General features: G+C 40.2%; 1 protein-coding gene across 2 annotated transcripts in view; it reads right to left on the bottom strand.

The window, feature by feature from the left end:
• The window catches only part of CSRNP3 (cysteine and serine rich nuclear protein 3), a 198,815-nt gene extending 172,571 nt beyond the window's left edge, over window positions 1-26,244 (bottom strand). Inside the window, exons 1-2 of one of the 2 annotated variants that reach the window (XM_084797670.1) lie at window positions 26,105-26,243; window positions 11,547-11,708 (exon numbers count right to left, since the gene is read on the bottom strand). The gene's annotated coding sequence lies outside the window, so the exon portion shown is untranslated. Of the gene's footprint in view, window positions 1-11,546; window positions 11,709-26,104 lie in introns of both variants that reach the window. The other variant, XM_084797671.1, reaches the window with a different exon arrangement.
• Window positions 26,245-27,564: the final 1,320 nt, after the last annotated feature.

Raw genomic sequence — 27,564 nt, 5'->3', positions numbered from 1 at the left:
ATAGAGGAACTCTGATGACACATTGCAACATCTCCAAGATCTAAACAGCTAGGGCCGAGGGCATGAGAACTTGGTACTACAGTGAACCCACAGCAGCCGTGACAGCATGCACAAAGCCTGCATAAGATCAAGCCTGCCCAAGAACGCCCATGGATGCTGGTGGTCCCATGAAGTCCCATCCCAACTGAAGAACTTTGGATGGGGAGTCTGTTCCCAGCAGGAAAGAGGCCCCTGAGAGGCTAATCACGCTTCCAGTAGCTTGCCCTTCACCCATGCACATGCACGTAGCACTGAGTGAACTCACTGTGTTTTGAAAATAGCTGATAAAGTTGGGAGGAAAATGTGTGTGGAGTGGTTGGGAGGAGATAGAAGGGAGGGAATTGGAGATGGATTTTATCAAAACACATTATGTACATGCATAAATTGCCAAACAGTAAGTGTATGTGTATGCGTGGGCAGAATCTTCCACAGGTCAGCTCAGAAGCCTATGGCCCCATATACCTTTGAAGAAAACCTGGTCTCCCCATACAGAAGAGTGCCATGCTATAGTGGAGAAGGAAGCACGAATTCCAAGTTGACTCTTGCCTGCTGGGATCTTATCACTGTCAATCTCTCTTATTTTAAAGTTAGATTGTACAGGGCTTTTGCCACTTTCAGTGTAAATTCAGTATAATCCTAACTATTAGGTCTGAATAAAGAGGTGCTGGGACGACTATTAGAAGAAATGAAACTAAATGGATTTAGTTATATAATGTGAACAAGCGAAGGTAAGTTAACGTGGTTATGTTGGCAGGTTGTTCCTGACCATAATGCTATCTCTTTTTATCTTAACTAGGTTGTTTAAGCTTAAAAAAAGAAGGAAGGAAGGAAGGAAGGAAGGAAGGAAGGAAGGAAGGAAGGAAGGAAGGAAGGAAAAAAGGAAGAAGGGAAGGAAGGAAGGAAGGAAGAAAGGAAGGAAGGAAGGAAGGAAGGAAGGAAAAAGAGAATCTAGAAAAATAATTTCTCCCTGTCTTTTCTACAGGAGATCTACTTGAATTCTCTGATTTGTGTCTGCTAATCAGACTTCAAAAAGAACCCATACACACACCCGATGGAGACATCAAAAGAAAATCACCACAAAAAAACACAGAAGTGCAGCTAAAGCTAATCTGCAGCTCCAGAGGGAGAGATGCTCAGCAGAGCCAGGCTATGCTCTCCTGCCTCACCCTACCTCCAGGTCAAACGATGAGACAGTATAGGAAAATGAGCCGAACAGATGAAGTGTCATCTAACCCACTTGCAAAAGCACATAAGATGGCCGAGTGAACATTGCATCCCTCTACCGTCCAAACGCTGCCTCTCTGCTCTTCCTGCAACGCTGAGCTTTCTTTTCACCACTGCTGACAAGTAGAAGTCACATGGGAAAATACAAATAAATTTTGCTACATAGCATTAGGAATTCTTGGAAACCAAAGTTGAGGAGTTATTTTTGTTAGTTTTCACTGAGGGTCAGAATGTACTCATTTTGTTTGGGGAGTGAACTCACTATCTCCAGATCTTCAAAACCTGTTATTGTTTATTGCTGCGGTCTCTCTGTGCGGTAGTTTCTTAGCTACAGAACTAACTTGCTCTCTACCATATGTAATATAGCAGACAATATAAGCTAATGTGTAATTTAAAATTTTTAAAGAAATTGAACATTTTCAAAAGAAGCTTAAATGCGCATACATTGCTATGTCAAATTAGACTTATGTGAGGTTAAAATATTATTTTAGATAAAAAGAATATAAGGCAGCAACAAGTTTATGTTGGAAAATTATGTAAGTCCATCATATTAATAGGTAAGATAAGATAATCAGATGCAGTGATAGGTTATTTGATGAGGTTTCATATTCTTTACTAACCTAAAACTCTGAACACAAGAATATATCTTTAATACAGAACAAAGCAAACAATGTCTAAACTGAAGGGTGTTCTGTGGAATTCACTTTAAGTAAAAAAAAAAATAAATGAAATAACATATCTTTCCTTATAGTAAAATTACACGTCAGAAAGTCCACCTCAAAATAAAAACAAAATACTTTTAAATCTTAATAAAAAACTATAAATAAGAGTATGAAATCCCACTCTGTATAAAGTAATAGATACATACAGTATCAAATTTTGGGGAATGGAAACACAGCATAAGATTAACCTGCCACAAACACGTATACATATGAATGTCTATATATCAAGTCAGTTTGGGCAAGATATCGGGTTAAAAAAAAACATCAAATGTCAAAAGTGGGTATATAAGTTGGTCAAGTTTTATATCAATTATTACAGGTTTTCCCTAAGATTTGAATATGAACATAAGATAACAGTGATGAGTGATGCATTCTAGAAAGAGGTTACAAGGGTAGGAAATACGGTGCAATGGTTAAGAAGACTTGCTGCTCTTTCACAGGACCCGTATTTGATTTAAGTTCCCACATGGTTTACAACCATCTGTAACTTCATTTCCAGGGCATTCAACACCCTCTTTGGGCCTCCACAGGCACCAGCCATGCATGTGAAGCACATTCACACATGCAGGCAAAATACACACACATAAAGCAAAATAAATCCAAAAACAAGGTTACAGCACATGGCCACAGACAATGTTAGGAAAAAACTGTAATGACTAAGAAGAGATAAATAGATGAAGTATAAAAGATAGATAGATAGATAGATAACATAAATCACTCATAATTCCAAAACCTAGAGAAAATAAGTCTACTTTTTTCCTATTCCAAACACAAAATTCACACACACACACGTACACACACCAAAACTGGTGGAAGCATATAACTTAACAAAAATGTTTAGCAATATGAATATATTTTGTACTAATTGATATATTTATCCAACTGGTTTTGTCACCTACATGGCAATCAATTTTATCGTTTCCCAGAAATTATTTAACCAATTGCAAGGCATCTAGGTTATATGCAATTTTTGTCACAAAAATATTTCAAAAATAATTTATGAAGCTAAAATTGATTTCACATCTCTATTTTTAAGAAAACCAATATGAAATTCGGTAAGTATTCTTGAAATATACACACATATATATATATGTGAAAATGCAAATAATCTGAAATCTCTACTACTCTACAAGCCAAAGTAAGAGTTGCTATAGAAACAGCAAATGGCAGAAAGTCAGGTCTGACACAGCATCAAAAAGAGAAGGAAGGAAAGAGAAAAAAGTTAATGGACCAGGTTATTTGTAGAAATCAGGCCTAATTTCATCAGGAAGATGACCCATATTTAAATTTTACTTTCATTATTTGTTGCAAACCAAGAGTCTTAAATTATGAATTAATGCCAAATTCTAAATCAAAGCTTACTGTACATATGCCTTTTAAGATGTAGGAATTGTAGATACTAAATTCTAAATGAAATATAAACATTGCTTTATATAAGGATAACTTTATAAGAATGATTTGAAATGAAAACACTTTTACCTTGTACTATTTCTAGGAACATCACCTCGTAATCACGGATGTTTCTGGCCTCTGGCCAGTTAGAATTTAGTGTTTTATTCTTGTTGTTTGCTTTGGGTTTTGTCTTTTTTGTTTTTTTGTTTTTGTTTTTTTCTAATTTGCTACTTTCTGTTTTGAAGAGAAGTATTTTGGGTACTGTTAATATTTAGTGATATTCACTAAGGTCTCCAATTATAATAATAATGAAAGTCTTCTTTCTCCTCCTCCTCCTCCTCCTCCTCCTCCTCCTCCTCCTCCTCCTCCTCTTCTTCTTCTTCTTCTTCTTCTTCTTCTTCTTCTTCTCCTTGTGACTTAACAGTTGGCTATTTGAATCATTGAATAAGACTTTCGGCCGGGCATGGTGGTGCACGCCTTTAATCCCAGCACTCTGGAGGCAGAGGCAGGCGGATCACTGTGAGTTCGAGGCCAGCCTAGTCTAAAAAAGGGAGTCTAGGATAGCCAAGGCTACACAGAGAAACCTTGTCTCGAAACAAACAAACAAACAAAAAGACTTTCATTCAGATTCTTAAAACTGCCAAATATATAGATGAATGTTTACTACATTTGGAACATAAAACAAAATCAAATACAGCTGGGTTCACTGCCATTTTAGCTCACTTGAAACACTTTCCTACTTGAAAATTAAATTTTACTAAAAGGAAATGAATGACTTTACATGTTTTTACATTTGGTCTTTGCTTTAGCTTTCACTATATTTATAATGATTGATCTTTCTTTGTTATTTTGCAAACTACACTTTTAACTTGACTCCAACTAGACGTGGAACTTAGCAAGTCTAAGACATAAGTCTAGTCTGTGACAGACTGTTGTAAGTGAACATGTACAACCTTTAAGACAATAAGTATGAAGCCTTCAAATAGTCTTAGAGAATATTCTCAAACTATTCCCACATAAGCACACACACACACACACACACACACACACACACACACACATACACACAAACAGAGAGAGAGAGAGAGAGAGAGAGAGAGAGAGAGAGAGAGAGGGAGGGAGGGAGGGAGGGAGGGAGGGAGGGAGGGAGGGAGGGAGGGAGAGAGACTGGGACAACCAAAAAGAAAAAATCAAGTACTTTCTAAAATTAAAGCATTACATATTATTTCCTATACAGAAATTGCCACAGATGGCTCTTTACTTTTCTATGCAATTCTTTTCTGCATTCACCTCTCACAGACGTAACTCCCTTGAGCTGTCAAGAGAATGAGAAAGCCTGATCTGTGCAACAATTTGTAAAACCTTTAGCGAATCGTCAGGACGTTTGCCGCAGGCACTGATGCCACCAGCGACAATGTCATAAGCAGCCAGTGTGAAGCTGGGGTGTTTCTGGTTTTCAAACCAAACCCAGAAGACTATGGCATTGGGAAGGTGGGTACTAGAATTTTAGTCACCTCGCTTTAGTTGAATCCATTTACAAGCCACAGTATTTTTCAATTGGGCGATCAGTCATTTGGTGCTTGTGGCTACTCCTAGATGAGTTTAAAGGAACTATATTAACATTGAACAGAAAGAAAAATGGGGAAACTTTGGGGACGTGGAGTGGGAAAGAGCCCTTCACCCAGGAATCAGCTGAAACCTCTCACCAGGAGAAAAACAAGAAGTCTAGCATGTGTATCAGCTACTGAAATCTCTCCCCATCCCCAAGTGGGCACCTGTAGTTTCCTGGGAATCTCACCAGAAATGGCACTTACAGGAAAAGACACGTGCTCACACTCTTTGTAATCTTCCTGCTTCTGTCTTTACTTTATGAAATTGTAATTCCACCCAACACATCTCTAAAGCCCTTATGATCCCGTTAATTAAAGAGAAAGAGGAAGAACAGTTTCTTAGCTACTTTTTGAGACAGGACGTTAGACACACACACACACACACACACACACACACACACACACACACACACCATTTATATGTATTTATGCTAACTTAAGACAGTTCATTATCACTCTTCCTGCAGAAGCCAATGCCCACACTTGGGGGTGTCTGTCTTTGTGTCTGAGTATCTTTCTTTTAACACTTCTGCTCGAAGTCTGCATTCAAATTATCTTTTAAAACAAAAACAAAAGAAACCTCCTAAACTGGATGGTGGTGGCACAAACCTTTAATCCCAGCATTTGGGAGAGAGGCAGAGGCAGGTAGATCTCTGAGTTCCAGGCTAGCTTGGTGTACAGAGTGAGTGAGTGAGTTCCAGGACAGCCAGGGCTACACAGATAAACTCTGTCTTGAGCCCCCCAAAATAAATAAAATAAAATACTCCTGTTTCCAAAACTTCTAACAATTCTAATAATCAGAATTCTAACGATTTCAATGATTCTTTCCTGAAATTCTTTTCTGCCCCAAAGGTACAAATTTAAATTTGGTTTTGGCTAGAAGTCCCTAAAAATAAAAAAAATAAAAAAATGAAGGGAACTCCTGAGGCCACTGACAGTGACAGCATGCTGTCTCTGTCCCCTCACCAATGGCAGATATGACTCTGTGCTGAGAGGCTTATAAAATGTAAACATTCTAAGATTTATTTGTGAATAGATTAACTTCCTGTCAGAGAAAAACGTTTCGATCACTAATGTGAAGATGGTATTATTAATATTTAATAACGACTTTAATTCTTCTCTGAATGAAATACAGTTACAAAATCAATCTGCCTATAAACATCCTGAGTAAATAATAGATGCAGGAAGTTAGGAATTACTTCTATTCTGTATCTCAGATCTCATGCTAATAAAGCCTTACCCTTCCATTCAGACGAGGGGCAGTGCCATCCAAACCACAGAACCGCCCTTATGTCTACTCTTTCGTGGCTGCTTACAGAATTAAAACCACAACGTTGTTAGTCTAGATTCCCTGCCACAGGTACATCAAGTTCTATTTGAGATTTGGCCCTAGCTGTGCTTGTAAGTCAATGTTAGGTTCCAGTGATTTGCCAAGGTTTAGAACAGATCGGCAAAAAGAAGCGAACTTTGTGCCTCTCCATGGCAAGAATGTGATTATTCCATGTAACGGGAAGTTGTGTGTAAATGAGCTCAACTTGTATCTGAGGGGTGTGGGCTTGACGCCCTGAGTTGTGAGATGAGTAAGGCTGTATCCAGGAGGTGAGAGATAGACAGATAGTATCTGCTCTCGGGGGGGCCAACATGCCCAAGTTCCATCTTCCCAAAAGCAAAATCTGAGAAGACGGGTTATCTCTGGAGGCAATGCCGTAACTCCAGACTTGCTAGCTACTGTTTGAGATGCCCTCTGCCTATTTCAGCTCACCCACTTTTTCATGGCAGCATTTCCCTCATTACCTCAAGCAGCATTATGTCACAAAGATAAACCCATTCCGTGCATGGAAATGTAAAACATGTTTGCTTTGAGATATTACCATCCGTGCCAGGGACACATGAGGGAAGACCGCCCTGTCGCTTTCCTACAAGCAAGGCGGAAACAAACTGTCATTTCCCACTCAGCTTGAATTTTTGGCCTACTGTTCTTTTGACTCACTTACTTTCGCCAAAAGACATTCATTCTACATCTAAGGGAAGTTGGCAGAAAAGATGCAGCCATGTCATTGATGTGATGAGTTGGTTCACTGTGCTTTGCACTAGACTGTCAGGAACTTCAGGGCTGGGTGGAAAGGCAGAGTCTATGGGTGGGCATAAGTCCTCTGCCGCGGCTCACTTGTTTATTCTTCTCAAGGACCTCCTCTGTGGTCTTGGACTCCATAGCTATAGGCTGAGAGTCAAACTAGCTGTTTTCAAAGTCACTATTAAAGTCCTCTGAGTTAAAAATGAGATCCAGCACTACTGTTGTCTTTTGCCATTGCCAGCACCAAGCATCAAGCCCTCTTAAAAGACAGGAGAGTAGGTTTATGGGTTTTCTTCTCTTTCTCAGCTTCAGAAACGAACAAGGTTTTGCCTTTGTGACTAGACTGGGAGTAGTGCACGGTGACAGAAAGTGCTCTCAGGATATCGTGTCTGCTCGCTCTTCTTCATCCTTCTGGTGTGGCCCCGCCCCTCACAGTTCTCAGTCCCAAGTTACCAAGTGACGAATATCAACATTCTCTCACAAAGGAGAACCCGCAAATACTTCCCTTCGACCCTAGAAGAGTCACCAAGACACGACCATCAACTGGGCTAATGATAGGAAAAATCAAAACAAAAAAACAAAAACACCAAAACCGCCATCGCCCTAAAAGAGAAGAAAAGAAAAAAAGAAAAACAAAACAAAACAAAACCTCAGCAAGATTTCCAACCGGAGACTTCTCTAACTGCCGTGGGCTCAAGTGTCTCTCCAGGCTGCAGTGATGGAGAGGTAATGGAGTTGTTGTGATCACATATCAAAGTATTTTTTTAAAAGAGACCCTCTCCACTGCAACCTGCGACCTTTCTTCTTCCAGGAAACTGTTCAAATGTCCTGATCAACTGCTCTATCTCTACTCTCTCTAGCCTTTCCCTAAAGTGCCATAAAGAAGCAAAAAGCTCTTGAACCACCTGTGTAAGACTCAATGATGCTTAAATGAACACTACAGTGCTTTGTGAATGCGTTAGCCGCAGAAATCAATTGACAACTTGCATAGAGAATTCTTGAGATTGATCTTTCCAGGAAAGAACCGATTTGTGACTTTAAGAAATGCACAGATATTAAGGATGTTGAAAAAATATTGGAGCTTAAGGGAAAAAAATCACAGAGGTGTGGAACTTGTTCTTCAGTAATACTAGATTAGTAGTCTGCAGTATTAGGTTAGAAGCTACCTCAGGGAAGCAACATCTTAAATAATGATGCTTTACAGGAATGGATAAAAAGGAAAATGATTGAGAAATGCTCAACAGCTTCTCCAGTGGTCCCAGCTTGTAAAGGAGCATAGAGAGAGGGTGCTGTCACAGTCTTGTGTTTAAATGTGGGCAAATGCTTTTACGACAAAAACTAAGTCTGGTGTGATGGCACATGCCATTGATCCCAGCACTCTGGGAGGCAGAGGCAGGTTGATTTTTGTGAGGTTAAGGGCAGCCTGCTCTACAAAGTCAGATTCAGGACAGTCAGGGCTATGACACAGAGAAATCCTGTCTTTTTTTTTTTTTCCTAGAGATAGAATTTTTTTCTCTGTGTAGCCTTGGCTGTCCTAGACTCACTTTGGAGACTAGGCTGGCCTTGAACTCACAGAGATCTGCCTCTTGAGTGTTGGAATTAAAGGCATGTGCCACCACTCCCGACTGAGAAACCCTGCCTTGTAAAAATAAAAACAGGGCTGGAGAGATGGCTCAGTGGTTAAGATCACTGCCTGCTCTTCCAAAGGACCCTGGTTCAATTCCCAGCACCCACATGGCAGCTCACAACTGTCTGTAACTCCAAGATCTGACACCCCTTCACCAACACATGCACATAAATTTAAAAAAAAAACTTGTATTAATTCTTCAAATATTCCACACAATGAATTTTTGACTCATTCTTAAGGCACTTGAGAATTCTGAATTGTGGTGGGGATTGTAATTCAACCGTAGAGCACTTGTGAAGTATGTACATATAAAACCCAAGATCAAACTCCAGTATTACATCGAAAAAGAATGGAAGAACTATCAGAGCTAATTTGTTTTCTCAATATAGAAAGTGAAACATCATCAAATGGTCTATGCCATTCTGGGCATCAAAGGTCATGGCTAGACTAATAAAGCCATGTCCTGGCGTTTTCAAGGGTACAGCAGCTTAGAGGAAGGCGTGAAAAGGCAGTGTGCAGGCTCCAAAGCCTATTATCACAGAACACTCTGTCTGGAAATAGTTTTGTGTCATTAGTCAATCTTAATTTCAAATTGTGGCTATCTTCTCTCTTGGCAAGTGTTCTTGCATCTTTTACTCTCTTTTTAGGGTTTATTTATTTATTTTTGGATTTTCAAGACAGGGTTTCTCTGTGTAGCCTTGGCTGTCCTCAACTCGCTTTGTAGACCAGGCTGGCATCACTTTTTAAACTTGTTACAAGTTCACTTAAAAAAAAAATCGGCACTAATCAAGAGATAAATAATACAAATCCTAAAATTTCTTACAAGATTTGGTCGTTTTGAATTCTAAATTATTTTGATAATGATGGAGTATGCCCATGTACCAATTTTAAAAAAAAGATTTTATTTATGTATTTATTTATTTTACAGTATTCTGCCTCCACACGTGCCTGCATGCCAGAAGAGGGCACCAGACCTCCAGATCTCATAGATCTCATAGACGTTTAAGAAATAGTTATGGGGGTCTGCAGGTAAAGGCATTCGCCACCAAGTCTAATGACCCAAATTCAATTCCTGGGACTCCTAGAACGGAAAAAGAGATCTTGAAACTTGTTATTTGACCTCCATATATGTGCTGTACACACGCACGTGTGCACGCACACACACACACACACACACAGACACACACACCACAAATAAATAAATGAAATAAAAATTTTAAAGAAAGAATTATGATGTGGCTCAGTGGGAGTACAGCTGTTCAACATGTACAGGGCTCTGGGTTCAAGCACTGATGCCATGAAAATAAAACAAAACAAAGCAACAATAATAATATGTTCTCACGTCTCCCATCCCCTTAATGATTACGTTTTCACAGGCAGAACTGCATCAAAACTTCACTTACATGCATCTTTTTTTTTTTTACAATGAATAGAATTAGAAAATGAGTGGGATGAGGAAAAGAAACAACTCTCGAAGGTGTCTTCTGACTTCCGCATGCACACCTTGCCACATTTGCAGATGCCCACATACACACACACACACACACACACACACACACACACACACACACACACACACACACCACACACATGAAAAATAATGTTTTTAACGTAAGTCAGCTCATATGTTTTTTCCTTAAAGCGTTTAAGACATGGTGGGTATTGTGTACCACAGGCTCATTGTGAGCTAATCCCCCTGCCTCTACTTCCAAAGTTCTGAGATCACAGGCGTGTGCCCCCACACCCAGGGACATGGTGACTAGAACCCAGGATGTCATATACACTAGGCAAGCTCTCTACTCACTTTCGACATAATTTTAAAACTTGACTTAAATGTTAGGCTTTGCTTAATGTTTAAATGTTGTTGTATATTTTGCCTTTTGAGCAATAAAAAGCCACAAAATCATAAAAAAAAAAAAAAGAAATCTGGTGGGATAATAAATCCAAACATATCATATTATACTCTACATTTTTGCTCACATTCATCTCCTTAGCATATGTGAAGGAAGCCATCTTTACACTAGTGCATGCACCTAGGCTTACATCTGAGTTTTTCCTTTGTCTCTCAGAGTCTAAGTTTTCCAGCATCTTATATTTTTTTAAAACATCCATTTTTATTACTCGCATATGTTTATGTATTTATACGTATATGCATATATGTGTGTGGGGTCAAAGGGCAATTTTCAGGCACTGTTTCTCTCCTTCCATCATGTGGCTTCCAGGAATCTGACTGAGTTCATCATGCTTGACCCTAACTACTGAGCCATCTAACCAGCCTTTTCTCCTCCCCTCCTGCCTCACCTCCTCCCCCCACCACTCCCTTCCCTTTCCCTCCCCTCCTCTCCCCCAACTCCCCTGTCCTGAGGTCCTGGGGATGTGCCACAGTGGCGGCAATGTTTGTGTCTAGCATTTGCAAGATTCTGGGTTTCATTCTCAAAAACAAAAAAACAAAAACAAAACTCTAGTCTAGGTGAGTGCATTGCACTTAGACAGCAAATACTTCCCACCCCACTGGCCATGATCACATCACAGTACTAGATGCTACAAATGGTCCGCTGATAGGATTTCTCCAACAAAGACCTGTTTCAGAAAGCTGAAGATGAAACGATTTTCAGTTGCCATCTGCTTACCTCTCATGAGACTAAATTCAGCCTCCCCTAGACCCATTGCATTAGAGATATGGGCAGAAGCACACCGAGAAGACTAATTAAACCAAACGGTACTCCCAAATACACTTGTATGACAAAGAACTTGGAAGCAGATACAAGGCAGTGAGCTAAGCTGAAGCCCCCCCCCCCAAAATCAACCATCCAGATGTAATTTAGTGGAAAACATGAAACACAGCTTCAGATACTCACGGGCAAACGATCAGGTGCGGACAGATTGACACTATCAAGACTCTCAACACTGTCACAGCTAAAAACGTCATCATTTGATTCCCGCACAGAAGAGCGGAGTGAGGCTCTGTCAGCTTCTTCAAACGTCCCCTTTAAAATTCCACTCATAGCTGTCACATGGACCTGCAGAAGGAACGGGAGCCGAGCATTGAAATCTGTGCCCGCTGGCTGCATAGTCAAGGACGTAGAGTCATCTTAGGACCTAGTGCTTTGAACCACACAGGCTGCACTTCCTGTAACACTGGAAAGCACGGCAAACAACTGCACCCTGACTTCACTCCTAGTTCTCATCCTGGCAATGATGTCTGTAAGAAAAGCGTGGAAATTAAGAACGTGGAATAAGAATGCTGCATATGGAAACACGGCTTCTTGTTTTCAAATGCCAAAACAACAAGTCAAATGCACTCATTTGGTGTGTTCTAGTCAGTCGTGTGCTGTCACTGACAGAGCCAGAGTTCAGAACAGAATGGATCACTCGCTTGCACGCTGTCATCCCGGGAGCATACTGATGAGGGTATGTCTATCTTGTTGGGGATTTCTTTTTTCTTTTTTTTTTTTTCCCTCAGGTACAAAGGCATCTACTTTCCTGGGGCTCTCTGTCCATCAAAAATCAAATTGGTTGCTAGGAATGGCAATACCTGCAGAATTTAGATGCCTTATCTTGTTTCCAGTCAATTCAGCAGAGCCACAGGGAATGCTCAAGGCCTGCGCCAAGGAGAGCTGAATAGATTTTACACATGACAGACTATAGTACCTAAATCTTTTTGCCAGATAAAACATTAATTTAAGCTTCTTCACTCTTTGTGGCAGCATGGGCAGGGAGAGCCATTCAGAGGCCGGTGGATTCGCAATATTTTTTTTTAAAAAAATTGTTAACTTCAGTTTGATGAATCATTAAACCACTGATAGTAACAATTTCTCTGCATCTATAGAGAAACACTGAAGGTAATGAGTGGTTATAAACACAAATGCCTACAGTGGCAGACCTTCAGAAGGGAATAGGGTCACCTGTGATAAAATCATGCAGTCTTCGTTGTCTCTTTCATGTGCTATTTGTAACAATGCTACCAAGAAATATGCCCTTTCTAATGGGAAATGATACATAACTACAAATATCAGTAGCCTCCAGTCAAGCAGGCAGTAGGTGATGGGTTCTGTGATATGGAAGACAAGGGGCCAATTTCCCAGTTCTATGTAAGAGACACCTACTTGGGGCTAAGTCATTTCGGCTAAGTGCTTTCACAGTTTAACCTACTATAACCTGGCCAGTGTTCTGTTTGCAGATCCAGAAGCAGTCCTTGACTGTACTAGACTTCATACTCCGTGTCTGTTTATCACTTACTGATTTTGTTTACAAAGCTAAGGAAGTCCTTTTCGATTTTAATTTTACATTTCAATTTTAATTTGCAGCCTAAATTGGACTGATTCAACAATACGAACAAGAACGGTCAGTGTCGGGCTGGGCAGTAGCGGTGCTAAGTTTCACTCCCAGCACTCAGGAGGCAGAGGCAGGCGAATCACTGGAGCTCGAGGCCAGCCTGGTCTACAAAGTGAGTCCAAGACAGCCAGAGCTATCACACTGAGAAACCCTGTCTCAAAAAACAGAAAACAAGTGAACAAACAAAAACAGTTAGCATCAGTGACTTGGAGGGCTAACTGACTAGGGCATCAAAACCTTGTCTTTCTCACCAACAATCTTACAAATGCCCTGAACCATCAGAGCGAACCAACATCATGAGAGACCCTGATAGCATGAGCTACAAAGGGAAGGTGATCTTTTAAGTCAAACCTCAACGTGGCAAATCAAGACGTGGCTTCTGCTAGTGTGGAAGAAATCTGATTTCAGTGATTTATCTTTAAAAGGTATACTTGTGGGGGGGGGGGAGTTCTGGCTTTCCTTTTTCTATCATCAGTGACCTAATGCTGTCCCTTAATTTTGGTGACTACAATCCAGTGGGACTTTTTTTGCTCCCTGTCCCTTGGGTAAGAGACTACTTCTCTGTGTTTGTAGTCTCTGGTTGCCCAAACTCCTGGCTGGCACATGGCTCTGAGCTTCAAAAGATTTTCTCTCACCTCATCATCTCCTGCCACCATCAATACTGGTCACCCAAATCTCATTTTTGGTTTTTATTTATTTGTTTTTCCCCTTGGTCTTGAGTGTCTTCAATGGCCATTTGTGTCTCTCCCTATTTTGAAGGTGTTTGTTATTTACTCAGTAAACAGTTGCAGTCTTTTCTCATATTTTGGGGTCATGTTCCTAAGATTTACTTTGCTTTTTAACTGTATACATGATTGTGTGTGGGGACATACATGTGAGTGCAAGTACCTGCAGAGGCCAGAAGAGGGTGTTAGATTCCCTGAAGCCACAATTTATGTGAAGCGGGAACTGAGATCTGAATTCAGGTCCTCTGCAAGAACATCAAGCTCTCTTAACTGCTAAAATATGTCTCTAGGTCCATTGTTATTACTTTAGATACTAGAGAATAACAAAGAAGAGATATATATATATATAATTTCTGTACTATCATATGATGGTGTTCATCTACTGGGAGCTACCGATGTAGAGGGAGGCAAGCTAACAATAAACATGCAAATGAATATAAATATATATGTCATATGGAGGTAAGTATTAGGGAGAAAACAACACTCAAGGGATATAATGAGCATAATTGGCCATGTTTATACTTCGACATCTAGAGGTGCTGAAGACCCTAAGCACCGAGTGTTGTGTTTTCTATGTAACTGCTGTAAATCATATATGTCTGAGTTCTACTTCAGGGTTCCATAACAAGTTCTTATCTTTCCTACATGCAAAAACCATGGGGCCTACATCGTTTTTTTAAAATCTACCTACTGGGAATACTGTATTAGTCCTGATGTAAAAATTGTTACAATTTGTACTGTAATCAGAGGATTGTGGTCTGGATGCTTTTGTTCCTATGTTGTTACAACGTTACAAATGTAGCAATCCTAACTTTATCCAAGGTGACAGTATCAAGAGGTGGAGCTGTGGGGGATAGTCATGTCATAGAGGTTAACAAGTGCTTCCCTTCTAAGATCCCCTGACCCCCCACCCAAACTCCCTCCTACTCTGCCTTGAGCTCACAGTGAACAAGAGCTAGAAAGCAAGTCTCTCCACATACAGAATATAATGGGATCTTAATCCTGGGCTTCCATCCTCCAGAATACTGACAAGCATTCTTCCTCTTGTTAGTAATCCACCCAATCCATGGTAGTTTGATCCTGGTGTGGTGGTACACACCTGTAATCCCAGCACTCAGGGAGGCAGGGACAAGTGGATCTCGGTGAGTTTGAGGCCAGCCTAATCTACAAAGTGAGTCCTGGACAGCCAAGGCTACATAGAGAAACCTTGTCTGTAAAAACAACACCAAAAATTTAAATCGACAGTATAGTAATTGTACATGTGCCCAATGAGTCAAAAACAAACAGCAGATTGCTGAAGCTAAGAGTAAAAAATTCCAAGTCATTAACTGATATGCCAAATTTATGATGGTATAAATGGGAAATAACTGAATTAGCTACTGACTCAGAAAAGATCACTTAAAGAATAAACAGGCAAAAAAAAAAAAAAAAACCCAACCTAATTTGCCATTGTGAGGGACAAACTATGAAGAATGTTGTATATGATGACCTTCTTACAAATGAAAGTTAATTTTCTAAAGTTAGTGACGTATAGAGCTTAGAAGCATGCCTCCACAGACTTCAAGTTTTGAGTAATAAGGCAAGTGTTATAGAGAAAACAGCTCATGTTTAAGATTTATATTATGGGCTAAGACACATGAACAACCATACATACACCAAGTACACTGACCAGTAAGCCATTATCACCTTAGTGTGTTGTTTTCACATCTTTTACGCCCTGTCATTGGAGCACTGCTTACCATATAGCCAGGGTATTATCATGGGCTTGGGTCACTTATCAGAGGGTAGTTGGCAGTAGCTAGTAGGGAAAAGATCTTGCAAATGGTGTTTAGTGGTAGAGTGTTTACCTTGAAACTGCCACCACCACAAATTAACAAGAAAGGTAATGAGAGGGAGAGAAAGATGAGAGAGAGAGAGAGAGAGAGAGGGGGGGGGGGAGGTATAAAAATGAAGGTAGATTGAACAATTCTGGGGACATGTATCAAGGCAGGTGAAATATGGGTGAGAGATTCTGAAGCCAGGGAAATCTCTAAATGAGAAAAAGAACAATTGAGGAACTTAAAAGGTTTTGGCATTGATTTTTATCAAGGATTTAGTCATGAAAGCAAAAGAGGCAGAAGAAAAGAGGCTAGTTGTAAGGTCTGAGGCAGGTGCCTAGTCCCACAAGTGACAGAGCTCTGGGTGGCAGCTGGGAAGAACAATTTTTACCCACATCTCTGATGACATCCAGATCCCCCAATTAAAAGCACATCTGTGAGATTTAAACGTTAAGATCTTAGGGATAAAAATGAAAAATAAAATCTTAAGAGGAAAAGACTCCCTAGAGAGGATGTGGTACAGCAGCAGGCACAGTGCACATTGCAGTGGGCTGTACCTCAGGCCTATTGTTAAACAGTCCTCTCAGTATGTAGTCCCAAGACTCACCAGAAATTAGTGGTTTGATGGGGTAGGGGGAGCCCACTGCTTCAAACATGGTTTTTACCATGACTTACTTAAGTTCTGTGGGTGGCTGGCCTAATTTTCTTGAGTTTCTCACCTATAAAATAGGACTAATCAGTAGCTAGATTATTTAACGTTAGGCCATGCATCCCAGGTGCTCTAAAGACTGATAATGTCTTCGCCTTCTGCCATTCTGGAGTGTTGTCTATGCTAGGATGCATCACAGAGCTGAGGCCAAACAAAAGCCACAATCTAAGCCTTGACAGCTGATCCCTGTGCCCTGCCCTCTTCTCCTGTGCCTTTTCACTTGGAGGTGGTGGTTTGTTTGTTTGTTTGCTTGTTTGCTTGCTTGCTCTCTCTCTCTCTCTCTCTCTCTCTCTCTCTCTCTATATATATATATATATATATATATATATATATATATATATTGTGTGATACACTCCTGCCATAGTATGTATATAAAGAACAGAGTACAGCAACTTGGAGGAGTTGATTGTCTCCATTCACGTGGGTTCTGGAATCAGACTCAGGCAATCCTATTTGGTGGCAGGAGCCTCAGCCTGCTGAGCTCTGTAGCTGCTTTCCCTTCATTATGTCACAGGCATCAAGAAATCCCTCAGTAGCCGCAGTCCTTGATCTTGGCTCATCCACTTGCAGAACCCTATGGAACTGACCTCTTTATAAGTTTAAATTTTTCTACAAATATTTTTTTTTTCTGAGAGTGAAATTACCAGATTGTTAACACGAAGCAGGATGATAAGTTAAGGGTGAGGGGCCAAGCTGTGTTGTGTTAGGGGCCATTACATGAATGAGTACTGCAAAGAGCTGTCGGGTCCAGGATGGATGTCCTCATTGAGGGCACGCACCCTCCTCCTTCATGGTGGGCACAGCTGTGTCAGGGTCTTTCCCTTGTTCAGGGACCACGTCCTGCGAAGAGCTCACCTTGCACTCTCAAAGAAGTCTCTCACCCTTTTTGACAACAATTTGAGGGAAATTGTCAGAGCATGTTTGTTCATCAAGTCATCAGATGTTTACTGAAAGGCTAGCCCATACTCCAGGAAAGGCTGTGAGTGGATTAGCATGCTGTACATGATTTTACAAACTGTAATTTTACCAATTATGTCACAAAACATCTCCTTCCATAACTAGGTGTTTAATTTGATTTTGGTTTTGTGTTCAGGGCTGCATCGTATTCCACTGACTAATTGTGCTATAAATATTTAAGTAAATTTCTCAAAGAGGATGCTCCTTCATTTTCTTTGCCTTCTTTTTTCTTTTTGGTTTTTTTTTTTTTTTTTTTTTTTTTTAGACACAGTTTCCCTTTGTAACTTTGGTTGTCTTGGACTCATTTGTAGACTAACCAGGGTGGCCTTGAACTCACAGAGATCTGCCTGCCTCTGCCTCCTGAGTGCTGAGATTAAAGGTATGGACCACCACACATAGCTAGGCTCCTTTCAAGGAATCATATTCAGAGGAAACGCATGTAAAGTACAGTGCCATTTTTACCATAATTTATATTGTTGAACACAACTTTAGGCTGAATTCCTGAAGGCAGAAGTAGTGACATTTCCAAACATTCTGCCAGTTTGACCACCAGAGCGGCACTCCCAACTTATGTCTCTTTGATGGTGCTCTGAGACATGATTTTACCATGCCTTTGCCAGTGATGCAGCTTGCTTTTTAATTTTTTTAATAAATTTGTCAGCTATTTAAAATAATAATTATTGTTAACATACATACATCACCTATTGTGCAATCTGTGTTTCAGGCAAGTGACCGACAAGATTCTGGAACAGTCCTTGACATTCTCTGGTCCTAGTATATGTGCTTATTTGAGCCCATGGTTATGAAAATTATGAGAAGCCAATGTGGTGACCACACTCACAGGCATATGGAATGTGGCAAAAACAGATTTGCATATGAGCCAGTGACCTGATGGGCAGGCATATGACCTAATCACAGGAGACTTTCAAACTGGGCAAAGAGCAGTGGTTTTCAACCTTCCCAAGCTTCGACCCTTTAATGCAGTTTCTCATGTGGTGACTCTCAGCCATAGGATTATTTTCATTGCTACTTTGCAACTGTGATTTTGCTACCGGTATGAATTGCAATGTAAATATCTGTCTTTTCCAGTGGTTGTTCAGCTTCTAAAGGGGTCCCCCAGGTTGAGAACCGCTGGTTATATATTAAGAGAGGGGTTCGGTGTGAGAAAGATTCCCTGTGTGGAGCTAGGAAGAATGCACGGCACGGAAGGCACACAGCCTCCAGGAGCATGCGCTAATATTGATCTGAGGAGCTGCAGTCTACCATCCACAAGATGAGCCACCACAGCAGGCTGACAAGAGCTCAGATGAACTGACACTTGGATTCCAGCCTGTGGGACCCTGAACCGTGAATACAGCCGTGCTACGCTGGCCAGGACTTCTGTCCCTTAGTGTCCTGAGCTAACATATGTGAGTGACTTACGATGTTATGATTACGATAATTTCTCACACAACAGAAAACTGACAGAACAAGCCAATCCATTTAGCTATTGTTGCTATTAATATCAAAGCCGAGGTCATAGAGGCAGATCATAGAGTCAGAATTCAAACTCAGAGGTCTGCACATTTGAAATCATGCACCACGGCACCATGCTCTTTCTTACTCTCTCACTGCTTAGAATTGGTTTTCTTTTTTCCCTCGCAGTCTGCCACCCTTTCCCTTCACGTTTCTTTTTTTTTCCCCTTCCCTTTCTTTTCCAGTTTTCCAAGACATAGTCTTGACACATATCACATTTTCCCTTCCTTCCCTTCCTCCCTTCCTCCCCCCTTCCCCCACTCTCCCCCTCCCTCCTTTCTTCCCTCCTCTTCCTCCCTTGCCTTTCCTTCCCTCCCTCCCTGCTACCCTTTCTTCATTGTTCTTCCTTCTATCCTTTCTATCCGGTTGTGGTGATAATTCTTTCAGAAGGCTTCTCCTCTCCTGCACTGTCTGCTCACCTTTACCGTGAGCTATATTAAGAGTCAGTAAAACGGCACACTGGTCTTACATAATCGACAGAAAACCAGGGTTGGAATAAGAAGGTTTCTGAATAGTGTGTGGGTTTCTGTTTGCTTGTTTTGTTTGTTTTTGCTTTTTCCGTGCTGGGATGAAACCCAGGGCCTCCTTCAAGCTAAGAATGCACTCTTTCACTGAGCTCCACCCAAAGCACCTACAATTTTAGCTTTAGTCACATGTTACTAGACATCATTAGCATAACCAAGTGGGACTCATTGATCCCCCAATATATATGAATGAGATGGCTTAAATATATACTGCTATCTTTTATACATTAATATTAGTATTTACATATTAGCAAAAGACTCAATTATATTAATTTGCAACTAATCAATTGGTTGAACATAGGATGTTCTTAATGAATGTATACACAAAATAAAAGTCACACCTCAGTATTGTGAAGAATTGGTTCCAATAAAGCCTCTTCATCCTAAAACCCACAAATGTCCGTGTCTGTGGAAACACACAGGAGTCCATGTAGCACACTAGTGCTGCCCCAGAGTTTATGATGAATGGCCTCTGCATTCTGTGTAATGCCAAATGCCATGAAAACATGATTCTCATAGCTATTAGACTATCTTGCTTGAGGAATACATGCCATTTTACTTGAATATTTCAACCAATATTTGGTTGAATCTGTAACTGTGATACCAGCTAATATGGAGGACTGACTGCTGCATCATAACAAAACAAAGCAGAGAGGCAGGACACAAGGAATATATGCAGATGAAATCCCCCATTAAAACGGAAAAACTCAAGTGGAGTTTAGACAATTAAAAAAAAAATCCTGCAATGTGAAAATTTGCCTGGCTTCATGACCTTTCTATGACAAGGATGCTGTCACATTCAAGAGCATCCCTGGAGTTGTACATGAAGGGAAAGGACTATTGGAGAATGTCAACACATCTGTCACTGAGGTTAGGGAGGCCTCCGTAGCTGGCAAGACCATCAGTCACTTCATTATTTAGTCAGCAGCACAATTTGGAACACAAAGTACCTATCAGACATTGTGCAAGGCACTGGTGTGGAGACAGGAGAACCCCCTGCTACAGGCAATCACAGCTCAGATGGTCTTGAGAAAGCAAGGAAAGGTAAAGAATAGACGCAATGACCACACTAAGAAACAGCCCAAGCAGCACAAAAAGGGGGCTTCTCTCCCCATGGCCTCGCTTGCGTATTATGTGATAATCTCAAGAGACAGAAAATTATAAGAGTCTCCAAGATCAGCTTCTCCTTTGATACCCAGGACTACATGGCCTATGTGGGTCCCCTAGAAGGTTTGAGAACCACAGTAGTTACCCACTGGTTAAGTAAAACAAGAATTACTACAAAGTGAGAGAAAGAAAACAATGAAGACAAACTTTTCCAAGAATCTCTTTGTCCAACTAAGGTGATCCCATCAAAACCAGAACTTCCTGGGACCTGATGACTTTTAATGGCTAGCCTAGGGAAGGAAAGAAAGAAGGGAGGGAGGGAGGGAGGTGGGGAGGGAGGGAGGGAGGGAAGGAGGGAGAGAAAGAGGGAGGAACAAAGGAATGAAGGAAGGAAGGGACAGAGGAAGGAAGGGAGGGAGGAAGGAAGGCATTTGTAAAGATATTCATGCCTCCTTCTGCTTAGGAAACTGTTTCATTTATTAAATATTTATGGTGGATCCATAACATGACAGCAAGCAACTGTTCAGGCACTTGGTAGAAAACAAACTAAATATATTTCTGACCCTGTTGTCAAACTGAGAACCTGTAAGGAAGTCAAGCCCACCAGTCTCACTGAGAGCCGGAGAAGGACCAAGTGCAGTATGCCAGGCAATTCTAAAATGCTGTTACACCCTGGAGATCATCTGGCTAGCTGTGCATTTCCACATTCTTCCAAGGCTCTCCTCTACCCCAACTCTCTTTACAGCCCTTAATACAACATGTCCTGTATTTAATAGAAACACGTAGTCTTCAGCTATCATAATTTTGTACAGGCAAAGACTTACTTTCTCTCTGTCCCTCAAGATGGAGCCTTTCCCCACAATTGCAACTACAACTTCAGGAAGATATCTCTAGGGTAAGTACCACTCTCCTAGTGCATGGAGCCTAAAATCTAGAATATGGGGAAATATGAATATTTATAAAAAGATTTTGTGATAAATATTGATTAAAGATACAAAATTTTGCAAAAAGCATTTGTTGTTTTTCTTTGAAGGTGATTTCCTTTTTAACTAATGTGCAAATGAATCCAGGGGGAAAAAAAAAACAGAGAAATCTGCTGTGTGTGCCATGCTTCTTGAGTGCTTTGAACTATTATGTTAAACTGGATTATCTTTAATATGTGACAGGGTTACTCTGTCCTTTTTATTTCATGTGCACACTTTGTATGCTACGCACGCATGTAGATGCAGGTTCACATGTGTAGGCACTCATTGTAAAGACATGTATGCATGTGTATGTACATGTGTGTTGCCAGCCTCATGCTGGCATAGGGATTCTTTCACTATCACTCCTCCCTTTGTTCTTTGAGGCCGTTTCTCTCAGTCAAACCAGGACATTGAAGATGGGACTAGTGTCCATAGGCAGCTGGATCCCCAGTTTTGGCATTCCTGGAACAGAAGTACGGGAACTTAGCTAACGCTGTGCCCACCCAATATTTGCATGGGCTCTGGGGCTCCAAACTCTAGTAGTCTTGCTTTCACAGAGGACACTTCAAGCGCGGAGCCATCTCCCCAAATTCATCGTATCTATGCTTTTAAATGAGATTAATATTCGAGTAGCTCTCCTGTTCATAACATCCTTGCTGATGCACATCACTGATATGCATCAGGATAATCATACCTTGAATAAAACTGTTTGAGGTCTTAGGCTCAGACGGTGCTTTCACAGTTTGTACATCCAATGGCTTTTGTTTCAAGTCACATTCATTAGCGTATTATACTTGAACTCTAAAGCCACCGGCTAGGAAATACAGTGCTCTACCACTGACTGATGTTTGTGAATCATCCAAATGCTATCCTGAGCCTGATAACGAATTCCAGGCCTTGCTCCTTGATACATGAAACTGTAACTGAACAGCAACAACCGCTTTGCATAGCTTCCCTTTTCACTCCTGTGTAACCCCTACATTAAACATCAGGTACTAAGGAGAAGAAAGCAAGAATAGCACCTGAGTGGTAATATTCTTGCGTTATGACACCAGGTAGTACAGATGTTAATGTGAGTGTTCATTTGCCTGGACCCCTCTAAGTGTGTGGCATATGTGAAACCGGGGAAATCTGGCCCAAGCTTTCTCACCCTGATGCTATTACCCTTTCTTGTAAATCCCAGCACTTCATTTCCAGAAATGTGGGGTCATGTGCCAAACCAGCATATTTCCACTCTAGACATAAAGCAGCCTACCTATGTTATGGAGGAAGTTATTAAATATTAATTTCCTTAGTACACTTTATGAGACTTGAGAGGCCTGTACAAAAGCATCTAAAAGGAGAGCTAGCCATTTTTAGAAAATAAAAAAACATAAAAGTTTATAGATGTAAGTAATAAACTCTTTTTTTTTTAAGTAATCTAACATTGAGAATTTGGTACTATGTATTTGGTACGTAATCTTAAGAAAGTTGACGTATACTTGAAAAGTCTGACTGTGCCTGAGAGTGAGGTTATGTACATAGGTCACATGACCATTTCTTGGGCCTTCTGTCTTCTTGCTAGTGTGCTTTTCAATGTTATCATCATTTACCCTGAAAGTGTTATCTCTGAAGTTGATCAAGTTAATTGAGAAAAACTAAATACTCCCTACTATCTGAAGGCCCTCTGAAAAGCAAAGTGGTAATGCACTCAGTAAATTTAACTGAATATAATGTATTGGTTAGATATTAAACATTTTAGCACATGATTTAAGCATGGGTAGTGCAGTAACTGCTACACTGTTAATGTTAAATCTAACCTGCTAAGATTACGATTACAAAAATAAAGTTTTTCATATCAAAGTTATTTAAACAAGCAGTAAAGAGATAAAAGAACTGAGAATCTCATCTGCATTATAACAATAAGTAAAACTAAAACATTATGGTGGCTCTCCTTCTTAACAACTGATAAAGGAAACGGTGTTTGGGATGACAGTGCAGTCTTCAAAGCATACTTAATGGAAATATTTTAATTTGAGAAATCGCCTAGAGCCAAATTGGATGGTAATTGTGATGGGCTTTTTCTGATAAAGAAAAGCCATATAAAACAAATGTTTCATTTGAAACAAAGAAAACCACTTCAAATATATATTTACAATATATTAAGGAAATTATTAAATTTAAAATGAACTACATTAATATTAAATCAAGTAACTTTTTAGCTTGCTAGAATGCACAGTCTTTTATTCATTAGGTAGATTATCAGGGTAAGAAAATGACTGAAGCAGTAAACAGTGGTCTGGCCACAGAGTTAAGACGGTCCTTATACCACTGTGTCCAGTATGATTTATATGCTCACTACTCACAGCCTATGCTTGCGTTTCCAGCTTTTTTAAGTTACCAATACATTAAATCTTTTTTCACTTTTCATCTTACTCAATACATTACTAACCACTGCAACATGGGGAGAAAAAAAATGAAACCAAACACTGTGCCGCAGAAGACAAAACAATACAACTTGTCTGCCCAACAAACCTATATTTACATGTTAAAAGTGGCTTTGCCATGTCTTCCTGAAGAGCTTGGGGAGGTTTTCATTCTCCTGTATCATCTTTCATGCCTTTTTCCTCTCCTTTGCCTCCAGTGACACACACACACACACACACACACACACACACACACACACACATACAGACACATACACATACAGACACATACACATACAGACACATACAGACACATACACACACATACAGACACCACACACACACACAAACACCATAGACTGCTGTAGAAGCTGCCACAGTTGTCTCCTTTTTTATAAGCCTTGCAGACGTCTGCCAGTGCCTGATAGGAAATGCTGATGAAGAAAGGGTTTATCTACTTCCCATCCAAAATATGTGAGCCATTAAGGAAATTATAAAAAGCCACAACAATATACTCTGCTTTTATTCAGAACCTTTCCCTTAGTGATTATTAAAAGGATGATATTTTTAGCTAAAGAAAGCAAAATGCATCTGCAGCAGCTGGTTTCCAAGGAAACCGAATAATTTAAAACCATGTGGAACTCTGCTCTCTAATTTTCATCAATCCCTTTTCATTCCTAGAGGTAGCTTTGTTCAGAATTTATAATTCCTGTTTTTAAAAAAAATGTAGCTGCATTGATTTATTGTCTGTAACACATTCCATCAGCTGAATATTTATTTAGTCTCACATATACCACCTTAAGTTCCATGGGTGTGGGAAACTGGAATTAATTCGTCATCATTATTTTGTTTGAAAAAACAAAAGTTACTTTTAAAAACCAACAATTAAAAACAGAGAAAAAAATTTTTATCATTATGTCATTATTTTTGAGATCCAGAAATGGTTCAAGCAAACCATAGGAGAGACCAACATAGCATCAACTCACATAAAGATATTAAGTATATTCAGTATGTTTAGGAAGTTCAAAGGATGTGTCTGTTAACTTGAATAATCTTTAGACCGTATCCGTATCCAGCAGTGTCTGTTTGACACTTAATAAGAAGTGTTATGTTTGTATCACCTTATTCAAAGGCTTGTACCACCCATATTCCGAATCATAGCAAAAACAAGACCAAATTTTCATAGAAATTACACCCACTTAGGAAGTTTTAATTCAATGAAAGGCATAAAAACACATAAATGAATAATTTACAACACTATTGTGCTGTGCTTTGTTTCATTCTAGCCAACAGGTATTAATTGGATGCCAAAATGTCCACAACTGTACTGTTTCATAAGAGCTCAGATTTAATGTCCTCTCAGACCTAAGTGATCTTATAAATTATAACCAACAGAGGAGTTAGTGTTGTGGAATAAAATTATTTACCCGTCTTTATTACTACAAATATATCATTTACTCCACGCTGTTAAAGACCTTCCCTGGGTCTCTTAAAAGAAAAATAAAACAAAGTGTCAGGCATCATAAACAACTAGTAAAGTCAAAACTTCACGAATATTACAAAATTACCGCCGCGAGGCTTTTGCTAACAATGTGTGGAGGAATTTCTTAACCTTGATGTATCTGACTCATAAATAAAACTTGTCAGTCAAACACTACTTTTCACAGCGAGGTCTCATCCTTCCCAATTAGACTTCGGTGCTTTTAAAGTGAGAACCATCCGGTGCAAGTTGACAGCTATCAATAGATCTTTCCTTCACCAGCACACGTAAGCTTCAAATTTGCTGACTAAAATCGCTGCAGCTACTCAGGGCAAGAGATGCAGCGAGACAGGAGGGCTTGCATGCACACAGACCATGCATTCAAATATAAGGCGAAAAGAAACCGCAAACTTAAAAAAAAAAATTCATAAGCTCCTTGCTGGGCGGTAGATATAAAGACCCCACACTGAATCCAATATGTTCAGAGAAGGCTCCATTTTCTCAGGACCTGTGGAATCTCTCAAGCTTTTCTCATGCCTCCTTTGGTATCCATGAACAGAAGCCTTGATAAACCCACACAAAGACACACGATTTTATGGTTCGGTTTTGCTCAATAACGTTTGTTTAGACGGCAGTCCAGGAGAAGGCATGCCTCTGGTGGTTTTGTGCGGTTTTGTGTTTAAATCAAAGAAGGGTTTTTTGCAAACACAAGGCTCATCAAGGCTTCCCGGAGTCAAGCGAGGGACCGCTTTCCGGAAGGGTCGGCAGGATTCCCACACTCCAAAGACGCTTCTATCAGAACTAAGCATTTCCCTTTTTAAAGAAAGAAAGAAAAGAAAAGAAAAGAAATTCTCTCTCCACCCCGCCTCCCTCTTACCTGTAAATATGGTCTCTGTACTTGGGCTCCGGCGGAACACACTGAGAAGAGCTCACTCCGCCCTGGACCATCCATCAGGCCGCAGCCAACCAATAACAAAAGCCAGATTCCGGCGTCCTCCCGCTCTTGTAGCCTGCCTGCTCCCAGTCCTTGCTCCCTCCCACCCCGAGCTTTTAGAGGACAAATCCCTGCAGCAGACGGGGGAGGGGGGGGGGAGGAAAGGCAGTGGAAAAAAAAAAAAGAAAGAAGGAAAGAAAAAAAAAGAAAAAGAAATATGGAGAGACGAACAGAAAAGAAAAATATTTCAAAGGGCAGCCAGCTGAAGTCAAAAGTCTTGTTTTGGATGTAGGAAATCGGGGTTAAGCTGGGCCTTGTCCACCATAAATCAAAGCAAACACTGAGGAAAGCCTAGGTAAACTGCCAGTTTCCCCTCACCCCATTGATTTTTTTCCTTCAGTGGAAAAAAATGTACACCTCTTTATTGTACATTTTGAAATATAGGTAGAGGAGGAAGACTGACCATCAATATTACCTTTTCAAAGGGATCCAGTCAAAATGAATCAAACATGACATCTCTTATTTTGGCATCACAATGTCTGCTTGGCAGCATTTCTAGTCATAGTTTTGGGGCCAGATCAGCAAAATACACATTTTTTTTGACGCAGAGTAGAAGAACATTCACATATTTTAGAGTTTGCACGACTTCAGATTCCTTAGATACTAGCATCAATTTGTGAATAATGGAGCTTGTTAAAGATTAAAGAGGAATCAGCCACTTGGTTGGGAAGACTCAAAGTGACTAATTGGACTCTAATTTTGCTCTAATAACCCTGGGCAAAATCATTTCACTTCTGAACTGAAAGACATAACATGAATAAAAGAACAATTGAGGAAAACATCAAATTAGATTTATTTAAGACAGCAAAGCAAACTCATATGAAGCATCAAGGGGGAAAATTGCTTTAAACAAAGTCTCACAATGCAGCCATGGATAGCCTGAAACACCAGCCTAAGTACACCAGGCTGGCCTCAACCTTTATGAGACTGTCTTCTCAGCCCTCTAAGTGTTGTGATTTAAGGCATATTATATCACAAATAGCCAGGAAAACTAATCAAATGAATAAACAACAACAAACTACAATAAATCAAACTAAGGTTTTTTGTTTTTTTTTTTGGTTTGGTCTTTGTTTGTTTTTGGTTTTGTTTGGTTTGGTTTGGTTTGGCTGGTTGGTTTTTGGTTTTTCAGGACAAGGGTTTCTCTGTGTAATAAACCATGGTTGTCCTGGAACTCTCTCTCTGTAGACTAGGCTTGCCTCAAACTCAGAGATCCACCTGCCTCTGCCTCCCGAGTGCTGGGATTATGGGTGTACACCACTATAACGGGCTTCAAACTAGTATTCTCTATATTTAAATTTTCTCTAATTAGATCAAGGAGATAGTTCAGTGGGCCAAGGCCTTAG

The sequence above is a fragment of the Acomys minous genome, assembly GCF_964271855.1.
Source record: "Acomys minous genome assembly, chromosome: 10".
In the NCBI taxonomy this organism is placed as follows: Eukaryota; Metazoa; Chordata; class Mammalia; order Rodentia; family Muridae; genus Acomys; species Acomys minous.
The sequence above is the reverse complement of the archived record's forward strand: the minus strand, read 5'-3'. Positions and strand labels throughout refer to the sequence as shown.